The sequence below is a fragment of the Mesoplodon bidens genome (genome assembly GCF_964165515.1).
Source record: "Mesoplodon bidens genome assembly, chromosome: 1".
NCBI lineage: Eukaryota > Metazoa > Chordata > Mammalia > Artiodactyla > Ziphiidae > Mesoplodon > Mesoplodon bidens.
In genome coordinates, this window is record NC_138176.1 from 51,393,940 (window position 1) to 51,416,791 (window position 22,852).

The following is a 22,852-nucleotide window of genomic DNA, read 5'->3' on the forward strand; positions in this document are numbered from 1 at the left end:
CCTACCCAAGAGAGATGAAAATATGTGTCTATATAAAGACTTATATTCAGGGACTTCCCTGGCGGTCCAGTGGTTAAGACTCCACACTTCCAATGCAGGGGGCATGGGTTTGATCCCTGGTGGGGGAACTAAGATCCCACATGTTGCCCGGAGCGGCCACCCACCACCCACCAAAAAAAAAAAGATTTACATACAAATGTTCTCAGCAGCATTACTCAATGGCAAAGAACTGGAAACAATCCAAGCATCCATCAGGTGATGAATGGATAAACAAAGGGTAGTATCATCAAACAATGGAATATTATCAGATAATAAAAAGGAACAAAATACTGATACGTGTTATAACATGAATGCACCTCAACAATATGCTAAATAAAAGAAGCCAAATGCAAAATACTACATGTATGATTCCATGTATATGAAATACTCAGAAAAGGCAAATTGAAAGAGAGAGAAAGCAAAGCAGTGGTTGCCTAGAGCAAGGGGTAGAAGTGGGAAATTTGGGGCGGTGATGAAATGTTCTGAAATATTCATAGCACAACCCTAAAAATTTATTAGAAATAATAAAAATACAAGTGCATTTAAAAATTTTTCAGTGATTTCCAATTATGTACAAAATGAAGTCCAAATTCTTTAGGAAGACATTCACAGAATGCTATAATCTGCTTTCAATCTATTTAACCTGCTTTATCTTCTACTACAATCTCTGCCAAAAAGCCTCTTGCTGGCCATATTAAACTATTTGCTGTTCCTAAACATGCCAGGCTATTTAATGCTTCTACCTTTCTTCAAACTTGCTATTCTAATTCAAAAATCAAAATGTTCTTATCTTTATCTTTTGTCAAGTGAAGTTCCATTTGTCCTCACAAAGATCCATCTCAAATAACTCCTCCTCTGTTGAACCTTCCTCACTCCTTATGTAGCTACTTGTTCCACAGGAGTCTGGTAATAACACATTATAGCACTTTTCATACTGAATTACAGTTGTCTATTTATAGGTATATCTTCTTTATTAAGACAACCCCTGAGTACAGCTGTGTCCCCTATGCTTTAATAAGTACAGTCCAGTGACTAGCACGCAGGAGGTAATCTATATATTTTTGAATAAGTGACTGATGAAGAGTGACAGGGAAGAGAAAAGTCCAAAAGTAGGTAAAATGAGCTCTGTATCACAAAGATAGTTGTATAAGGATGGTTATTGTCAATGTTATTTAAGAAAGAAAAACAGAAGTCACCCAATGTCACCTAAATGTTTTTCAGTGTAGTATCAGTTAAATAGCCACACTGAACACTCTATGGTCATTAAAAAGAATGAAATACATCTTATCTGTCTGTACTGACTTGGAAAGATATCCCAAATACTCTTAAGTTTAAAGATGCAGATGTAGAGAATGGATTAGAGGACACGGGGCAGGGGGGAAGGGGAAGCTGGGACCAAGTGAGAGAGTAGCATTGACATATATACGCTACCAAATGTAAAATGGATGGCTAGTGGGAAGCTGCTGCATAGCACAGGGAGATCAGCTAGATGCTTTGTGATGACCCAGAGGGGTGGGATAGGGAGGGTGGGAGGGAGGCGATATGGAGATATATGTATACGTATAGCTGATTCACTTTGTTTGTTGTACAGCAGAAACTAATACAACATTGTAAAGCGATTATACTCCAATAAAGATATTTAAAAAAACATAAAATACTCACTTCTCCACTATTAAAAAGGAAACTACACACACATATATAGTAGTATGTGCATGCACACGTGCATGCAATAAATGTGAGGAAGGTAAGGGGCTGAAAGGGTACACACCAACTGTTCTGAGTACAGGCAAAAAAGTGGAAACAACCTAAATGTCTATCAGTTCATGGATAGAGAAACAAAAGGTGGAATATCCAGCCAATGGAGTATTATTCAGACATAAAAAGAACCAATTCAGATATAACAGGGATGAACCTTGAAAATATTTTAAGTGAAAGAAAGAAGCCAGACATAAAAGACCACATATTATATGACTCCATTTATATGAAATTCCAGAATATGCAAGTCCATAGAAACAGAAAATATATTAATGGCTGCCTGGGATTGGGGGTAGAGGGTGGGACTGGAGAAAAACACCAAAAGGATGATCCCTAAAAGAAAAAAAGTGGATAAATCGGACATCATCAAAATTTTAAATGTTTGCTCTGCAAAAAACCCTGTTAAGAAGATGAAGACACAGGTACAGACTGGGAAAATATATTTGCAATCCATATATACGACAAAGGACTCATCTAGAATACATAAAGAAATCTCAAAACTCAACATTAAAAAAATTCACCTAGAAAATGGGCAAAGAATATGAAGAAGTTTTTCACTGAATAAGATACTTGGATAGCACATGAAAAGATATGGCGAACAACACTAGCCATCGGGGAAATGCAAATTAAGAATATGCTGAGATATTACTACACACCTAATTGAACAGCTAAAATAAAAAACAGTGACAATACCAAGTGCTGACAAGAATGTGAAGAAAATGGATCTTTCATACATTGCTGTTGAGACTATAAAATGGCATAGCCACTTGGAAAATGGTTTGAAAGTTTCTTTACAAACTAAGTATACACTCACATGTAACCAACTGCACTCCTGGGCACCTGTCCCGAAGAAACAAACATGAATGTTCACAGCAGCCTTATTTTTAATAGCCCAAACCTGGAAAAAATAGAATGCCCTTCAAAAGATGAATGGTTAAACAAACTATGGTACATGCATACCATGGAATCCTACTCAGCAATAAAAAAGAATAACTGAGTCATACAACTTGGATGCATCTCAAAGGATTAGGCTGAGTGAAAAAAGGTCATGTACTGTATGATTCCATTTATAAAACATTCTCGAAATGACAAAATCAGAGATGAAAAAGATTAATGGTTGCCAAAGGGGGCAAGTGTGTGGGTAGCTTAAGGGAGATCTTTGTGGGGACAGAACCCATGTCTTGATGCTGCAGTGGTTACACACATCTACCACCACAGTGTTTAAATGGGTCAGAACTATATATACAAAATGTACCAGTGTGAACTTCTGGATTATATTGTACTACATGTATGAAGTAACCACTGGGGGAAGGTGAAGGATACAAGGGCTTCACCTTACTATTATTTTTTCAATTTCCTATGAATCTATAATTATTTCAAAATTTAAAATGTAAAAAACTCTACCTTCTAAAAATCTTTTTACCTCTGCTTTAGATTTGGAATAGCAAAATAACTGTTCAAAGATTATTTAAGATACATTATTTTTTTCAAATCAGCTAGACAACTTCAATTCTGCAGTGGTTTCCAGTACCCTGTGGGAATGAGGAATCCCCATAACAGAAGTCTAAAGAAACCAGCAATTCCTAGACCAAATTCTGGGTCTTCAGTCCCCTCTGTACCCCTCACCCTCTGGTTCTGGGAAAAAGCAGTTACTCCTAGGTGATGTCAGATCTGTTTTAGGGGTAGCAAATGTAGCAAGTTTTATATAACCACCTACAGCAGAACGAACCCCCAAATAATCATCTCCCCGTATGCTTTTTCAATTTATTCTTCTGACAATGGAGCATAAAAACCACTACTATATTTTCATTTTAATTTTCTCTATAATTTATTAAGGTAATATTCACAGTAAAAGACATTTAAATGATTTGATACATCTTCTTTTCCTTTCCAAATATATCTAGTTCAGTCAGTAGAGAAATATATATCACCCATTTTTTTCCTGTAGTTTTGAGAAATTATCCATAGATCATTTGTTTTATTAGCTGATAGGTAAACACACCATACTACATATAAATAATAAAATTTCTGCTATTAGGAATCATCAGGAATTTATTCTAGAGTGCTAAAGGTTCACCAGTTCTTCTAAAATGTGCATTGCTGCACCTTCTCAAATGAAGAATAAAGATTATTTAGAATTAACATTATGAATACCAATTACAGAGTTATGCTAAAACATAGTGAAATTATCAGGGACTATTAATACATAGTGCTGTTGGCCCCAGTTCTAAATGGTCCCAAGAGTGCTATGTTTATTTAGATTAAGTCCCCTACATACGAATGAGTTCCGTTCCGAGAGAGCGTTAAGTCCAATTTGTTCGTAAGTCCAACAAAGTTAGCCTAGGTACCCAACTAACACAATTGGCTATACAGTATACTGTAATAAGTTTATAATACTTTTCAGACAAATAATACATACAAAACAAGCACAAAAAAATAAAGAAAACATTTTTAATCTTTCAGTACCTTGAAAAGTACAGTAGTACAGTACAACAGCTGGCATACAAGGGCACGTTTGCATCCTTGAAAGTTTGCAACTTGAAAATTCGCATGTAGGGGACTTACTGTACTCATTTACTTGCTTGTCTGCTTATTTGTTTTAGTCTGCATCCCCATTTTTTCTTGTTAACTTTTCTTCCCCTTGCTAACAGCTACCTAGAATGCATGTTTGCTCATAATATCAGTACCCTCTCCCCACTTTTCATTTACATCATCCCTGTACTAGCTTAATATAGCTCTATGTTTTGACGTCTATAAAAATAAAAAGGCTGGGGCTTCCCTGGTGGCGCAGTGGTTGAATCTGCCTGCCAGTGCAGGGGACACGGGTTCGAGCCCTGGTCTGGGAAGATCCCACATGCCACGGAGCAACTAGGCCCATGAGCCACAACTACTGAGCCTGCGCGTCTGGAGCTTGTGCTCCGCAACAAGAGAGGCCGCAACAGTGAGAGGCCCGCGCACCATGATTAAGAGTGGCCCCCGCTCGCCGCAACCAGAGAAAGCCCACACACAGAAACAAAGACCTAACACAGCCAAAAATAAAAATAAACAAATACAATTTTATAAATAAATAAATAAAAAGGATGCACATGACAGCCTGAGACTGAGGGTATAAAAAGTGAACACATCGGGCTTCCCTGGTGGCGCAGTGGTTGAGAGTCCGCCTGCCGATGCAGGGGACACGGGTTCGTGCCCCGGTCTGGGAAGATCCCACATGCCGCAGAGCGGCTGGGCCCGTGAGCCATGGCTGCTGAGCCTGCGCATCCGGAGCCTGTGCTCTGCAAGGGGAGAGGCCACAACAGTGAGAGGCCCGCCTACCGAAAAAAAAAAAAAAAAGTGAACACATCTTCTATTATGATCAAATAATGTTTATGCTGTGATATTATAACAATTTTTATAAGACCACTTCAAGGAGAGCGGACAGATGAGACACCTGAATGAGACAACCAAGGAAAAAAACAAAGATGGGTGGAGCTGAGAATTATAAACACACCTCAAATCCCTACTCAACATTTCTAACAAGATGCTAAGTTCAAAATACATGAAACAGACCCATTATTTTGTTTTTCCATCTTCTCACAAACCTGTTTCTCTTTAATTCCTTATTTGGCTTAATGTACAACTGTTTACAAGAAGGTTTTTTTTGCTACTACCTAGTAAAGTTGACATTTTACATACCCAAAGACCCCAAAATTCTAGCTCAAGGTATATAATCTGGGGAACCTATTGCACATATCTACCAGAAAGCATGTACAAGAATATTTACAGCAGCATTTTCTTAACAGCAAACACTAGAGGAAACCCAAGTGTCCAACAACAGTAAATTGGATAAACTGTAGTATATTCATATAATGGAATTACCACATAGTAGTATAAATGAATGTATCTCAGATAAGTGTGTCAACATGAATGAAATCTCGAAACAATAATATTGAACAACAACAAGTCTAGGGCTTTCCTGGTGGCGCAGTGGTTAAGAATCTGCCTGCCAATGCAGGGGACACGGGTTCGAGCTCTGGTCCGGGAAGATCCCACATGCTGTGGAGCAACTAAGCCCGTGCACCACAACTACTGAGCCTGTGGCTCTAGAGCCTGCGAGCCACAACTCCTGAGAGCCCACGTGCCACAGCTACTGAAGCCTGCGTGCTCCGCAACAAGAGAAGCCACCACAATGAGAAGCCTGCACACCGCAATGAAGAGTAGCTCCTGCTCGCTGCAACTAGAGAAAAGCCCGAGCGCAGCAACAAAGACCCAACACAGCCAAAATAAATAAATAAATAAAATTAAATAATAAAATAAATAAATTAAAAAAAACAAAAAACGAAGGCTGGAGAGAGACAGAGCCGGGGGTGGGGGGGAAACCAAAAAAACCCAACAAGTCCAAGAAGAATACATATATACAGTATGACTCCATTCACACAAAACTCAAAAATAGTAAACACTAGGAAAATGTATGTTAAAGGAAAAAATACAGAAGTGGAAAAACTTAAGGAAAAGTAACAGAATAACATTTAATAATTTAGGATGATGGTTTCTTCTGGGAACGAAGAAGCCATTGTCCTAAGGCCTGGAAAGCTTCTAAGATGCCATTACATTTATTGAGATAGGAGGTTGGGACAGATATATTCATTTATTATTAAAACTTTGTAAAATGTACATCTACATCATATGTACCCTTGTATACAGGATAGATTTTAGAATAAAAATTTTAGTTTAATCTGAAGTAAGTATTGTTAAATGTTAGTATTTTTAAAGTCTGGGTATCAGGTACACAAATGTCTATTATATCACTTCCTATATTTTGGAATCTATCATAAGTTAATTAAAGAAATTAAGACATAAGCATTACAAAATTATATTTTGAAATTTAAGGGGCTTCCCTGGTGGCGCAGTGGTTGGGAGTCCGCCTGCCGATGCAGGGGTCGCGGGTTTGTGCCCCGTTCCGGGAGGATCCCACATGCCGTGGAGCGGCTGGGCCCGTGAGCCGTGGCCGCTGGGCCTGCGCGTCCGGAGCCTGTGCTCCTCAACGGGAGAGGCCACGGCAGTGAGAGGCCCACGTACCGCCAAAAAAAAACCCCCCCCCAAAAAAAACAAAAAAACAAAAAAAAGAAATTTAAGGACATGATTTGACAAACTTTAGAAGCAATAAAACAAATACTAAATACTAGATCCAAACAAATACTATTATAAAATGAAAAAGAAAAAGAAAAAAAATTACTTCATCTCCTGAGATAATGCAACAGAAAATATACAACACTACCTATATATTATTCATTCCAAAAATTTTTATCTTTAGTCATGAAATACAAAAATGCAAACAGTAAATGTACGGTATCCTATTAAAAAAAAACTAGATGAGATTTCATAAAAGATCATGAGGGTAAGGGTGAGGGGTGGTGGAAACAGTGGCTATTGCAGCTTACTTTCAAATGGCTCAGAAAAAAAAAGTGTGGGTATTTTTACAAAGAGAGGGAGAGCAGCTGAGGCAAAATGTTAGCAAGTGAACTGGTAAATATAGCTGAAATGGGTATTTACTATCTGTTCAAATATTATACCAATTTAAAAGTTTTTAAGTTGAAAAAGTTGGGGAAAAAGAGGTACTTTATCCGTTATGAGTTATAATTTTACACATAGCTTTTAGTAAACAATGTCAGTATGACAGAGATTATTAAAATCAAATATTGACAGATCTACAAGGAAGTCCCACAGATCTTTCCTCCATAAGCAAATTTTTAAATTTATTTCCTATAAATTATAAATTGTAAGTTGTTCAACAGGATGAAAAATACATTTATCTTAACAGGTTGAGAATTACAGCTGTGCTTCAGAAACAGAGTATCATAATCAATTTAAAGGCATATGGGCTTAAAAAAACTGTTTAGCAAGTCAACTGTACTATAACATAAAAGACTTTTAAAAAATTTTTTATAATTAATTTATTTTTATTATTAATTTATTTATTTTTGGCTACGTTGGGTCTTCCTTGCTGTGCGCGGGCTTTCTCTAGTTGCGGCAAGCAGGGGCTACTCTTTGTTGCGGTGCGTGGGCTTCTCATTGCGGTCGCTTCTCTTGTTGCACAACATGGGCTCTAAGTGCTTGAGCTTCAGTAGTTGTGGCACATGGGCTTAGTTGCTCCTCAGCATGTGGGATCTTCCTGGACCAGGGCTCGAACTTGTGTCCCCTGCATTGGCAGGCAGATTCTTAACCACTGTGCCGCCAGGGAAGTCCCTACAAAGATTTTATTTGATACTGCCTAAATACATATAGCAATACCAATATATTAGAACACAGTACTTTTAAAATGTCCTACTTAGCAAATAGAAGAATGTTTTAAAGTTTCTTTCTCAGAACAGATTTACTTCCTAATGATGCATACCCATATTTTTCAGGATTGCTAAGGCAAGGCAGTAAGGATGGAATGAATTTCTTTAAACATGGGTAGTTTCCATAAAAAAAAAATTATACATCATTAAAATGGATAACCATCCTATTACCTAAGGATGTACTGATGGTCAGAATTTAATCCAGTTAACCTGTGTTCAATGTTTGGCTTTCTTATTATTTATTAAAAACTAAAAACTACCTTCATTAAATATTCAATTGTCATTTATCCAAACATGCACATCAATGAAACGAAACAACATTCTAGAAATTATAAAAAATACAATTTTCAATTAAGAGCACCCATATAAAATTCATCACTTGTACAGGCACATGCAAACTAATCATTTCCGACATGAGTGGGAAATGGACTACAGATATTTCCTCCAAAAGGACAGTGTTGCTACGTGTTCACAGATAGGTAAACACATAGGGAAGAAAGTTTTAGGTGGGAAGGCTGCATTTAAGTTCTCATTTCTATGTGATGAGAGGCAGGTAGTTAATTACTGAACAACACTGTCTTTTAAATCAGTGAGTCACATGCCTAAGGGAGAGGCTTGTAAGCAGGATGAGCAACAACCAGGGCAATCAAGTAAGATTTCAAAGAGAAGCAACATCAGGTTTTGAAGAGTTGCAGACAGACAATGAGAAGCAACTACCCCAATATAATGCACATAATACAACAGCCTGACTATGGACTACCCACCTTCTTCAAAACACACCTGTACTTTAGGGACTAAGTTTGTGAAGCTAGATATGTTTGAATTTCAGAGAACAGCTCTATAGCAATAAGCAAGTGAGGTTGAAAGAGAGAGAAAAAAGATTACTGGGTAATACTCCTGAGGGCACTACAGTAAATTTTAAAACATTTTAGACATAGTTCCCTGCTGGCAAGCAACATTTAATCAACTTGAGGAGTCAAGCCATAATATATTAAAGCTTAAACAACAGCACCAGATGACAATACATATACTGTTGTACCACCACACACGACAATTAATTGAGAAGTAAAGACTTGCTTCACAGGTGGAGAGATCACTGTGGGCTGGCTTTAAAGTGGCCCTTCTAAAGACCGGCAGGGTTTGACAGTATGCAAGGAGGGAGGGGTACAGGTTCAGATGGGCATTTTACTGGGAGGGCTGGGGTGTTGGGGGCTGGGAGGGTGCACTGTGCCTGGCTACTGTCCCACCTGGGGCCCAGATTCTAGAGTGGTGGAACATAATAATCAATGCATGGTCTGAACCAGATGATAAATTCCCAGCCACCCTGAAGCCCATGTCCATAGCAGATATCAATACTTCTGTTAGTTCTCCTTACAATCAAGCATCAAAGATTTCACAGTCCTTCTTAATATAGAACTCCCAAAAGCCAAGATGACAAGATGTTTGAAATCCACCTACCATTCTTTTAAGGAGGAGAGAATAAAGAGAAGAACACAGGGTTAAGAGCATGGGCTTTGTAGCCAGATTGAGTACCAAGGTTAGAATCCTGGCTCCACCACTAACCTGTTGTAATACTTTGGACCAAGTTGCTTAACCTCCTTGGTACCCAATCTATAAAGCAGGGAGAATAACTGCATGTATCTGAAGGGTGAGGATCAAAGGAGTTAATGCAGGTATAGCACTTAGAACAGTGCCAGGCAAATATAAGTACCTTCTAAGTGTAAGCTACTATTACTGTTTTCTATCAACAGGAAATCAACTTTATTCTCAGAGAGTAATGAGAGTTTTATATGAGGGAAAATAATATAAAATGTATAAAAATGTTGCTTAGGTACAGAAAACATTCTGAATCATTGATAGAAACAACATTCAGTACTTAACAATGCCTAATAGCATCAAATACTTGCTAGTTGATTTAAGAACAAAAATGCAACATCAAACATATCATTCTCTATATTTACTGAACATTTACTATATGCCAGTTACTGTACTAAATTCTATACATTTATTATCTTGTTTAATCTTTAAAATAAACTTTTGAGGCAGGTACCTCTACTAATTCCATATTATAAGAAAACTGAGGCTCAGAGTGGTTGAGTAACCTGACCAAAGTCACACAGTTAATATATGAAGTAGGGCTGGGATTTAACCCAGGTCAGTCAGACTCCAGAAGCTGTACTTTTAATCTAAACTATGCTTTCTCTTTCCAAATCCTGAACCAACAGGCTTTGATATAACACGAGATAAATATAAAATACTATTTTAAAATAATAAAATTATGGGAGGGTGATAGCTAAAGGGTATGAAGGTTTCATTTTTTAATTTTTTAATTGAAGTATAGTTGTACAATATTATACAAGTTACAGTAGTGATTCACAATTTTTTTTTTTTGATTCGCAATTTTAAAATGAAGGTTTCATTCTGAGGTAATGAAACTGTTCTAAAATTGACTACGGTGATTCTGCACATATCTGTGAATATGTACATGAACTGTACACTTTAAATGGGTTAATTGTATGTTATGTGAATTGTAGCTCAATAAAGCTGTTTTAAAATATTCTTAATGGACTTCCCTGGTGGTGCAGTGATAAAGAATCCGCCTGCCAATGCAGAGGACACAGGTTCAAGCCCTGGTCCATGCCACGGAGCAACTAAGCCCGTGTGCCACAACTACTGAGCCTAAGCTCTAGAGTCCACGAGCCACAACTACTGAGCCCGCGTGCCACAACTACTAAAGCCCATGTGCCTAGAGCCCATGCTCTGCAAGAAGAGAAGCGACCATAATGAGAAGCATGCGCACCGCAATGAAGGGTAGCCCCTGCTCGCTGCCAAATAGAGAAAGCCTGCACACAGCAATGAAGACCCAATGCAGCCAAAAATAAATAAATAAAATAAATAAATTTATTAAAAAAAATATTCTTAGTAAAATTAGGGTAGATGGTAATTAGGGTTTTATCCACACACAAACTGATACAGATTAAGAGAGGTCTGAATTTATTTAGGACAGAAAAATAATTATTTTCAGAACTGAAAGATTTATAATCAATAAGAAAAAAATTAAATATATACCTATACTTAAATTAAATAATGAATGAAATACCTGTGGGTAACCATGATGTAACAGTGATCCCCTTCTAAACAAGCCCAACATTTTGACGAGAGGGAAAATAACACATTCTTCACATAGATACTCACTTTTAGCAAGGGGTGCAGTACAAAATGTAGGCAATAACATGAAGTTTTTGAAAAATGTAATGAAGCTAATGATCTCTTATACCACCCTCGAGTATAAATGAGGATAACCTCTATAGAGGGCAGTTTAGCAACATGCGTCATGTACCCACTAGCCCAGCAATTTTAGTTAACAGAGATTTTTATATTTCACTAATAAAAATCTACCAAAAAAATCATGACATTCCTTTAGCTATATGAATGGTCCTGCAACATTCTTAATGATAGCAAAAGAAATAAAACAGAAATAATCTAAACAAACTATAGTAAATTCACATACTGTTATCATGATAGTTAACATTTATTAAGTGCCAAGAATTATTTTTTATGTACTATCTCATTTATTACTTACAGCAACCCTAGGAATTAGATAAGAATTAGATAAGAATGCCATCTTCATTTTCCAGATGAGGAAACTAAAACCCAGAGTAGCAATTCGCTCAAAGTCACACAGCTAGTGAGTATTTGGAGCCAGGATTTCTACCTGGGCAGTTTCAACACTGCCAATTTGTGTGGCTACTATATTGTACTACAGAAGAATAAGGACTTGGAAATATACTCACAATATACTAAAACAGAAAAAAATCAGATATCAAAACAACAGGCATAGTATGGTCCTTCTTTTGTTTAATGCATTAAAAAAAAAAAAGATGAAACAGATACGGCCCCAAATTTAACAGTGGGTATCTCTGAGAGGTGACATTACAGTGGATTATGACCTTTCTTATATTTTTCTGTATTTTCCATATTTTGTAATGCAAGGTAAATTTTTTAAAGTGAGGTTCTTAAAAAAAAGTAAAAAGATAATGACAATTTCAAATACTGCAGAAAGCACAAGTAATTAAAAAACATGGAAGAAGCTGTTAAATTTGCTAAATGGGTTGCTGACGAATTCAAGGGAAGTGGTAGAGGCAAAATGGCAATGGCAAGGAAGAAGTATGTTTAAAAAGTGACAGAAGTGGGGCTTCCCGGGTGGCACAGTGGTTGAGAGTCTGCCTGCCAATGCAGGGGACACGGGTTCATGCCCCGGTCCGGGAAGATCCCACATGCTACGGAGTGGCTAGGCCCATGAGCCATGGCTGCTGAGCCTGCGCGTCCGGAGCCCGTGCTCCACAACGGGAGAGGCCACAACAGTGAGAGGCCTGCGTACCGCAAAAAAAAAAAAGTGACAGGAGCCGTTCAGGTATAGACTACCATTTTGAGAAGTTCAAAGATGAGAAGAAGAATGGTATATAGCCTCAAGGTAATAACAGTGTCAAACGAAGGTTTTGCTGGTTTATTTTCAATTTCAAGGAAATTTGATCAGGGTTGTAATCTAACTGGAAATAGCCTGTCAAGGATTCATGTCAAAATAGACAAAGAGCGGGAGGTCTCAACGAAGACAAGGATTTAGCCTTAGAAAAGGGAAAACTTCTTGCGAGACAGGAGAGAGAGAAGAGGAAAACACATAAAAAGAGATCTTTGAGATGAGGAGAAGAAATTTACAGAACTTTATATTTGGTACCTTCAAACTTCTCTAAGAAGGAGAATGAAGTCATCTTCAATAACTGAAAGGGTGGGGATTAGGCACAGGGAGAGATGTACGGAGTAGTGGGAAAAAATGTTGGAAAGGAATTGGATTTACCAATTAGCCAGAACTAACAGAAACCATCTACCTAATTATCACATGACCATAAAAGAAAGTACTGAAGGAAGGTAGGAAAATCATTTCTTTTTCACAGTTAGCATGCACGTTAAACTGCACCATTCAAAACCAGGAGAATCTGGGGTATACCTAGAGACAACACCCTATTATTAATCTCTAGGATAACAACCACTATAATTATCTATGAAGTTGATGTTATAAAGTGCCATCACTTTTAGGAGATGACATGTATTGTCAAAGGAAGCACCAGAGTTCAAGCATAAATTTCTAATTTGACAATAAGAAGGTAGCTTTCTAGGAAAAATCAAGTTGCAAAGATCTGAAACTTGGTATAACTGAAAAGTTTTCCCAAGACAAGTAAAGTGTACATATACACAGACCTTTCTGAAGCAGCTTAAAAAAAAAATAAGTAGCAATCAAGCTCTTCATTTTATGCGAGGATGGAATAAAAGAAAATCTATGAGGTAGGGACTCTTTTCATACAATGAATATTTAGTGAGTGCTAACTATGTGTCACATGAACGATTCTAGCCTAGGGATATAGCAATGAACAAAAAGAACTAAAAAGGTCCTGCCTTCTTGGAAATTACATTCTGTTTTACTGTCTGTGTCTTATGAGGTTAAGTAATTTCTCTTTGCAGCCACATCTAGTAGGTGGCAGAGACAGGATTCAAATTCAGATATGTTACATCACAAGAACATGTTCTTGCACTCAGGTATGATTCCAGCATATATAAACCACTGCTTAACATAGGAAAAAAAAATAACTTCTACATTTATCTATACTCTTCAATAATAACACTTATTTTAAGAAGAATTTCGAACACTGTACCATTTTGCTTGTACTACTTCTCTCACGATAGGCACACTTTTCCTTCCATCAACTTGTAAATTTTAAAATAAAGGAAAGCTGAGCTAGCTGAAAGTAATAAGAAGATCTTCTCACCTGCTCCCTTAAATTACTAACCGAAGAACTATTCATGCTTCAGCACACTTCTTAAAATATATTGGGGGAATGAGGGGTAGGGGAATATTAGAGATGAGCCTCATCACAAAGAGTATGTGCTAATCTTTTCCTTTTATTTGTATTATCATTATCTGCATTATCTTAATATGCAAACAACTCACTGCTACTATTATTCTCTTTCCCTTAAGGAGCTGCTTTCCTATTAGAAATTTCCAGCAAATACCTGGTGATCCTTGGGTACTGTTCATGTAACAGTGAAGCACAGGAACTCTGATTGGACAACGCTGTGGGTATAGGAGGGCTTGTAAACTAGTGGGCTTCACTGTAGGGTAACTGGGCAATCACCTGCCTGTGCAGATATGGAGACCCTCGAATGTCAGGCTCTGCTGCTCTTTTCCCTGCAGTCAGTTTCTTAGAACAGTCCTCCAGTCTCCTAGATGGAGTATACACTTCTGACTGCCACTGCTCTGCAAACAAGTGGGAAAAGTAATATGGGACAAAAAGTAAGGGTACATCTTCTGATCCAGTAAGTAGACTTTTGCTTAACTCTCATTTACAGTGTTTTCCTATTCTGTATTCTCTCCAAATCTAGGGTCTCACTGGTTTAGTTTCTCGAAACACTCAAACATCCAACTTCTGCCAGGACTACTGAATTTGTCCAGGTCGGGTTCAGCACTGTCCAAGATAAATATAATACTGCAAATGCGACTACATGTGTTAATTTAAAATTTTCTAGTGCCCCCATGAAAAAAACTAGAGAAAAAGCTGAAATTAATAGATTTTGTTTCACCCAATGGATCCAAAATGTTATTTAAATATAATAAATATAAAAATTATTAATAAGATATTTTCTTTTCTTTTTTCATAGTTAAATTTCCAAACCTGGTATGTACATTACAATTAAAGCACATCTCAGTTAGGGCTAGCCACATGTTAAGTGCTCAGTAGCCACTGAATAACTCCAAGATTTCAGTGGCTCAGCACAACAAAAGTCTACTTCTGTCTCATGTAAAATGTCCAACATAACAAGCAGGATCTGTTTCACAGTCATCCAAGGACCCAGGCTGACTATCTTGTTCTTGTATCAAATGAAACATATGGCTAGGTACTTCCAGATAAAGAAAAAGACCAGCAACTCTTCATGGACTTTTCACTATGTCAACACAGAAATAACACACACCTCCCTTCAAAGTCCACTGACCAGAATCAGTCACATGATACCACCTAACTTCAAGGAAACAAAGGAATTAAATGTTCCCATATGCCTGGAATGAAAGGAGAACTGAATGCGGAAGAACACTAAGAAGTCATTACCACAGGCAGGCACCTGGCTGTGAGGACAAGTGTTAGAAGATGATATAAGCCCTAGATCCCAGGGTATAACTGTTTCTTATAAAGATTTTTCAACCTGTTTTCAAAGTGCCTTTGATGAACTTCTTAGCAGACTACACATGGCTGAGGAAAGACCTTCTGAGCTTGAGGATATGTCAGGGAAAAATCTCCAAAATTGAAAAGCAAACCAAAACACCACCAAAAAAGAACAGAATATCAAAGATCTGTGGAACAACTAGAAAAGATGTAACATATGCATAACAAGAAGGAGAAGTAATACAAAAAGGAGAAGAAAAAGAAAAAGAGAAAGGAAAAGGAAACATACTTGAAACACTGACTGAAAATTTCTCCAAATTAATGTTAGACACCAAACCACAGATCCAGGAAGTTCAGAGAACACCAAGCAGGATAAATGACCAAAAAACTACACCTATATAGATCATTTTCAAACTACAGAAAGTAGAAGATTAAGAAAAAATCTTGAAAGAAAATAGAGGGAAAAAACACCTTACCTGTAGAGGGGCAAAGATAAGAATTACATCTGACTTCTCTTCAGAAACCATGCAAGCAAGAAGAGAGTGCAATGAAATATTTAAAGTGTCAAGAGAAAAAAAAAAAACCAACCTAGAATTCTGTACCCTTACACGGACTATTCATCAAGACAGACCACATTATGGTGGTATATAAAATATACCTTAACAAATTTAAAACAATAGAAATCATACAGTATCTCCTCTCAGACCATCACGGAATTAAATTAGAATCAAAAATAGAAAGATAGTTGAAAAATCTCAAAATACTTAGAGATTAAACAATGCACTTCTAAAGGAAATGGGCCAAAGAATAATTTTCAAGAGACATTTAAGAATAATTTGAACCAAATGAAAATGAAAGCATAAATTTTCAAAATCAATGGGATGCAGTGAAAGCAGTGCTTAGAGGGAAATTTACAGCATTGAATGCATGTATTAGAAAAGAAGAGAGATCTAAAATCAATAAGGTTAAGGTGCCATCTAAAGAAACTAGGAAAAGAAGGGCAAATTAAATCCAAGGTAAGCAGATGAAAAGTAATAAAAATGAGAGCAGAAAATAATAAAACTGAAAACAGGAAATCAATAGAGAAAAATCAATGACACCGAAAGTTCTTTGAAAAGGTTCTTTGCAAAGATTCTTTGAAAAGATAAATAAAATTGATAAAAAGAAAAATGACACAAATTACTAATATCAGAAATGAAAGAGGAGACACCACTACAGATCCCATGGTCATTAAAAGGTTAATCAAGGAATACCATGAGCTCTATGCCAACAAATTAGATAACTTAGATGAAATGGCCCTATTCCTTGAAAGACACAATTTGCCAAAACTCACACATGAATAAACAGACTATCCAAATAGGTCTACATTTTTAGAAAAATTGAATAATTAATAATCTTCCAAACCAGAAAGCACCAGGCCCAGATGGGTTCTCTAGTGAATTCTAGCAAACACTTAAGAAGATATTATAACAATTCTCTATAATCTTATTCAGAAGATAGAAACAAAGGGAATACTTCCTAACTCATTCTACGAGGCCAGCATTACCCTAATACCCAAACCAGATAAAGACATTACAAGAAAACTAGAGACCAATCTCTCATCAACATATATACAAAAATCCTGAACAGAATATTAGCACATCAGGAATTCCCTGGTGGTCCAGTGGTCAGGACTCAGTGCGCTCACTGCTGGGGCACAGGTTCAATCCCTGGCCGGGGAACTAAGATCCTGCAAGCTGTGCAGTGTGGCCAAAAAAAAAAAAAAAAAAAGAATATTAGCACATCAAATCCAACAATGTATAAAAAGAATTTATACCATGACCAACTGGCATTTAATCCAGGTACGCAAGGCTGGTTCAACATTCAAGAAATCAACTAACTCAATCCATCACATCAGAAGACTAAAGAAGAAAAACCACATGATACTATCATTAGATGCACAAAAAGCATTTGAGATTATTTTACACTCATTCACGATTAAAAGAAAAATCTCAGCAAACTAGGGATAGAGGGGAATTTCCTCAATTTGAAGAACACCTACCAAAAACCTATAGCTAACATCACATTTAATAGTGAGACACTCAAAGCTTTCCCACTAAGATCAGGAACAAGGCAACATATCCCTTCTTACCACTCCTTTTCAAATCACACTGGAAATCCAAGCTAATGGAATAAGACAAGAAAAATAAATAAACAGTATAAAGATGGAAAAGAAAGAACTGTCTTCGTTCACAGATGATGTGATCATCTATATAGAAAATCTACATGAATCAACGACAAAAAAATCTCCTAGAATTAATAATCAATTACAGCAAAGTTGCAAGATACAAGGTTAATATACAAAAGTCAATTGCTCTCCTATATGCCAGTAATACACTTGTGGAATTTGAAATTAAAAACATATCATTTGGGCTTCCCTGGTGGCGCAGTGGTTGAGAGTCCGCCTGCTGATGCAGGGGACGCGGGTTCGTGCCCCGGTCCGGGAAGATCCCACATGCTGCGGAGCTGCTAGGCCCGTGAGCCATGGCCACTGAGCCTGCGCGTCCGGAGCCTGTGCTCCGCTAAGGGAGAGGCCACAACAGTGAGAGGCCCGCGTACCGCAAAAAAAAACAAAAAAACAAAAAAACATATCATTTACATCAGCACCCCCAAAATGAAATACTTAGGTATAAATCTAATAAAATACATGTAAGATCTATATGAGGAAAACTACAAAACTAATGAAAAAAGTCAAAGAACTAATAAATGGAAAGACAGTCCATGTTAATGAATAGGAAGACTCAATACTGTCAAGGTATCAGTTCTTCTCTATTATCTATTAAGTCAATACAATCCCAGCCAACATCATGTCACTAAGGAATTATAAATTAAAACAACAATCAGGTAAATGTTACCACACATTTATTAAAATGGTCAAAATCTAAAGCACTGACAACATAAAATGCTGATAAGGATACAGAGCAAAGGGACCCTCATTCATTGCTGATGGGAATGCAAAATGACATAGCCACACTGGAAGAATTTGGCAGTTTCTTACAAAAACTAAACATACTATTAGCATACAATCCAGAAATCCTGCTACTTGGTATCCCAAATGAGGTGAAAACTTGTGTCCACACAAAAACCTGCACAAAGATGTTTAAAAGAACTTTATTCATAACTGTCAAAACTTGGAAGCAATCAAGATGTCCTTCAGTAGGTAAATGCATAAATAAGCTGTGGTATATCCAGACAGTGGACTATTATTCATTGATTAATATAATTCATCAACACATTTTAAACATTTTAACAACTGTGAAATCAGAATGTCTTAAAATTGATATAATATCATTGTTTAATAGGCATCATTTTTCTTTCTTAATGGATCTTTTCACATTTTAACAACTGTAAAATCAATATACGTCTTAAGATTAATATCACATCATTGTTTAATAGGTATCATTTATTTTCTTTCTTAATGGTACACAGAATAACAGTACATCAGTGCCTAGGAATTACACAGATATATATTTTAGGGTTGATGTAATACATTCCAGAATGTATACCTCAACTTCAGAAAGAACTGGACGAGTTTGCTAGTACTAACAACCAAATATTTCTCACATATATATATAAAACTTGTCAGGTTCATACTGTTATTAATACAATGTAAGTACTAGCAAAACCTGGCTTTTTATTAACTACTGTTCTTTCTACCATAATTACTAATTTTTTGCCAATTCTCTTTTTATCTTTTTGGTAACATCTCCAGTCCTGCAAAATCTTCCTGATCTGGCTTTACAGAGGCAACTGTAAAATTAACTCAAAGAACCGAACGAATTCTCCACTCTAGAAATATCCTTTTAAAATAAAACTCATCGGGACTTTCCTGGTGATGCAGTGCTTAAAATCCGCCTGTCAATGCAGGGGACACGGGTTTGAGCTCTGGTCTGGGAAGATCCCACATGCCATGGAGTAACTAAGCCCGTGCGCCACAACTACTGAGCCTGTGTTCCAGAGCCCGCGAGCCACAACTAGTGAAGTCCACGCACCTAGAGCCTGTGCTCCACAACAAGAGAAGCCACCACAATGAGAAGTCTGCGCACCGCAACAAAGAGTAGCCCCCGCTCACTGCAACAAGAGAGAGCCTGCATGCAGCAATGAAGACCCAATGCAGCCAAAAATAAATAAATAAAAATAAAACTCATCCAATTCTGTTCATTCCTATTCCACTAGTTAATAAAAGATTGCTGTTGCAAATTATAAATTTCTGTGGACAGTGCCACCAACTGACAGAAGGGTTCAAGAAAAATCTGGCAAAACTCCAGGAACTACAATGTACTTCACCCACTCATAAGGAAATACACACTTTGCTTTCTTTACCATCACAATTTGCAACTAGAAAAATGTAGTGATACAATCCTTGAAGGAACATCAACATTTTTTCAGCCCAATTCTAACAAAATAAAATGCAAATGACTAGTGAGAAATAATTATATCTGCATTAACCCACAGAATATAGAAGACCCTTTTTTTGTTTGTCTGTTTCATTGGTGAAATACCAGTAAACTTACTTTGGCTTATGGTTGTTCAACTGAAGTGCAAATGAATTTGTGAATGGGCACATTCAAGGATCAAGTATCTAAAAGTAAACAAATCAATATTATCCACAATGAGAAACAGTTTTTAAAAATTATAATCAGTATCTTGATAGGGGTATGGATTACAAAGGTGTATGCATTTTCCAAAACTGATTGAACTGTATACATAAGATCTGCACACTTCACTTTATATATATGTTTACATATATATATATATTATACTTCAATTTTTAAAACTTAATAAATTAAAACATGGAATGGGGAAAAGCAAAAAAAAAAAAATCCTGTGGGGTTGGATGAAAATTGACGGTGTTAGTATAAACTAAAATTATTTTTTTAAAATAATATAATAAAAAATATAGTTCCTAACTCTGTTCACTGGAAGGGACTGGAAGCAATGACACCAGTATTAATGAGAATACCTAATGCCCAGATCTTGGTTTCTATATATTATTTCTCCACTAAGAGAAACCTGGCCTCCTTAGAGACATGACTGATTCTGGCCCATACATAGGGCACAAAAGATCCAACATGAGCCTGGAACATCACTGTGTCAGAAAATGATAGGGCCACACCCAAAGGACATCAGAGCCAGGATGAAGGGACTCCAACTATCAGAACCTGGGACAATATGAACATCAAAAAACATAACGGTTGTAAATGAATGGATAAAGAGGATGTGGTATATATATATATATACCACACACACACACTGGAATACCACTCAGTCATAAAAAAGAACAAAATTTTGCCATGTGCAGCAACATGACTTGGAGGGCATTACGCTAAGTGAAATAAGTCAGACAGAGAAGGACAAATACTGTATGATACCACTTTTTTGTGGAATCTAAAAAAAGTACAACAAACTAGTGAATATGACAAAAAAGAAGCAGACTCACAGAGAGAGAACAAACCAGTGGTTACCAGTGGGCGGAGGGGAGGCAATATAGGAGTGGGAGAGTGGGAGGTACAAACTACTGGGTGTAAGATAAACTCAAGGATGTATTGTACAACACAGGAAATATAGTCAATATTTTGTTATAACTGTAAATGGAAAAGTAACCTTTTAAAATTGTGTAAAATTTTTTTAAAAATTAAATACAAATAACAACAACAAAAAATAAGGGTTGTAATGGATTATAACCCACTGGATAAAGTAGAAGTCCATCAGTCCATATTGATGATAGCTAGATAGATGAAGAGAATAAATAAAGACGTAAGACAGTAAGATATTCAAGTATCTCCCCACAGTTTGTTTATTAGTTGTAAAGGGGGAAACAGTGACTATACAATGAAGAAACTGGACAACACCCTAGCCAGGTGATCAAAACCAACATTACTAATGACAAGTAAGGTCAGACGTATCATGCTTCTGAATGTGATAGCCTGAGAAAGGACACATCATCATTTATGTAGAATTCTGGCCAGAGATGCATCACCTAAATCTAACAATGAGAAAATGTCAGATAACTCCAAATTGAGGAATACTGTATAAAATAACTGGCCTATATTCTTTTTTTTAAAATTTCTAGCACTATTTTATTTATTTATTTTTAATTTATTTATTTTATTCATGTTTGGCTGTGTTGGGTCTTCATTGCTGCGCGTGGGCTTTCTCTAGTTGCAGCAAGTGGGGGCTACCCTTCACTGCGGTGCGCAGGCTTCTCATTGCGGTGGCTTCTCTTGTTGTGGAGCACGGGCTCTAGGCGTGCAGGCTTCAGTAGTTGTGGCATGCAGGCTCAACAGCTGTGACTTGCGGGCTCTAGAGCGCAGGCTCAGCAGTTGTGGCATACAGGCCTAGCTGCTCCACAGCATGTGGGATCCTCCCAGACCAGGGATCGAACCCGTGTCCCCTGCACTGACAGGCGGATTCTCAATCACTGTGCCACCAGGGAAGCCCATGGCCTATATTCTTTTTTTTTTTTTTTTGCAGTACGCGGGCCTCTCACTGTTGCGGCCTCTCCCGTTGCGGAGCACAGGCTCCGGACGCACAGGCTCAGCGGCCATGGCTCATGGGCCCAGCCGCTCCGCGGCATGCGGGATCTTTCCGGACCGGGGCACGAACCCGTGTCCCCTGCATCGGCAGGCGGACTCTCAACCACTGCGCCACCAGGGAAGCCCCATGGCCTATATTCTTAAAACATGTTACTGTCATGAAAGACAAAGGACAGCTAAGGAACTTTTCCAGATTAAAGAGACATAACAACTAAAAACAGTATGTGATCCCAGACTAAATCCTCTGCTGGGGGGAGGCGGAGTCTAAAAAAGACTTGAGATAGTTGAGATAACAGACAAAAGTGTAATAGGTTAAAGTACTGTATCAATGTTAAATTTCCTGAATTTGATAACCTAAGTGTGATTACATATGAGAATACCCTTGTTTTTAGAAAACAGAACCTGAAATAGTAAGGGTAAAACACATACAACTTAATTCTCTCAAAGAGTTCATCAAAAATAAATTGTGTACGTGTAGATTAGGTAAAGGAAAGAAGTAGAGACCCAGAGAACGATGCAAATGTGGAAAAATGTTAAAAATAGATGAATCACAGATAAAGAGTATATGGGAGTTTTACTGTGCTATTTTTTTAAGGTTTTATTTTTTAAATACATCTTTATTGGAGTATAACTGCTTCACGATGCTTTTAGTTTCTGCTGTACAACAAAGTGAATCAGCCATATGCATACATATATCCCCTCCCTCTTGCATCTCCCTCCCACCCTCCCTATCCCACCCCTATAGGTGGTCACAAATCACGGAGCTGATCTCCCTGTGCTATGCTGCTGCTTCCCACTAGCTATCTGTTTTACATTTGGTAGTGTATATATGTCGATGCTACTCTCACTTTGCCCCAGCTTTGCCCTCCACCCCATGTCCTCAAGTCCATTCTCTATGTCTGTGTCTTTATTCCTGCCCTGCCGCTAGGTTCATCAGTATCATTTTTTTTTT

At 37.3% G+C, this 22,852-nt stretch overlaps 1 protein-coding gene across 2 annotated transcripts in view; it reads right to left on the minus strand.

Annotated features, from left to right (window-relative positions):
• LOC308627459 (uncharacterized protein) overlaps window positions 1-22,852 on the minus strand; it is a 108,535-nt gene that overhangs the window by 33,215 nt on the left and 52,468 nt on the right. Inside the window, exon 2 of one of the 2 annotated variants that reach the window (XR_014017407.1) lies at window positions 19,879-19,946. The exons of the other annotated variant lie outside the window; for it this stretch is intronic. The gene's annotated coding sequence lies outside the window, so the exon portion shown is untranslated. The remainder of the gene's footprint in view (window positions 1-19,878; window positions 19,947-22,852) is intronic. 2 annotated transcript variants of the gene reach the window in all.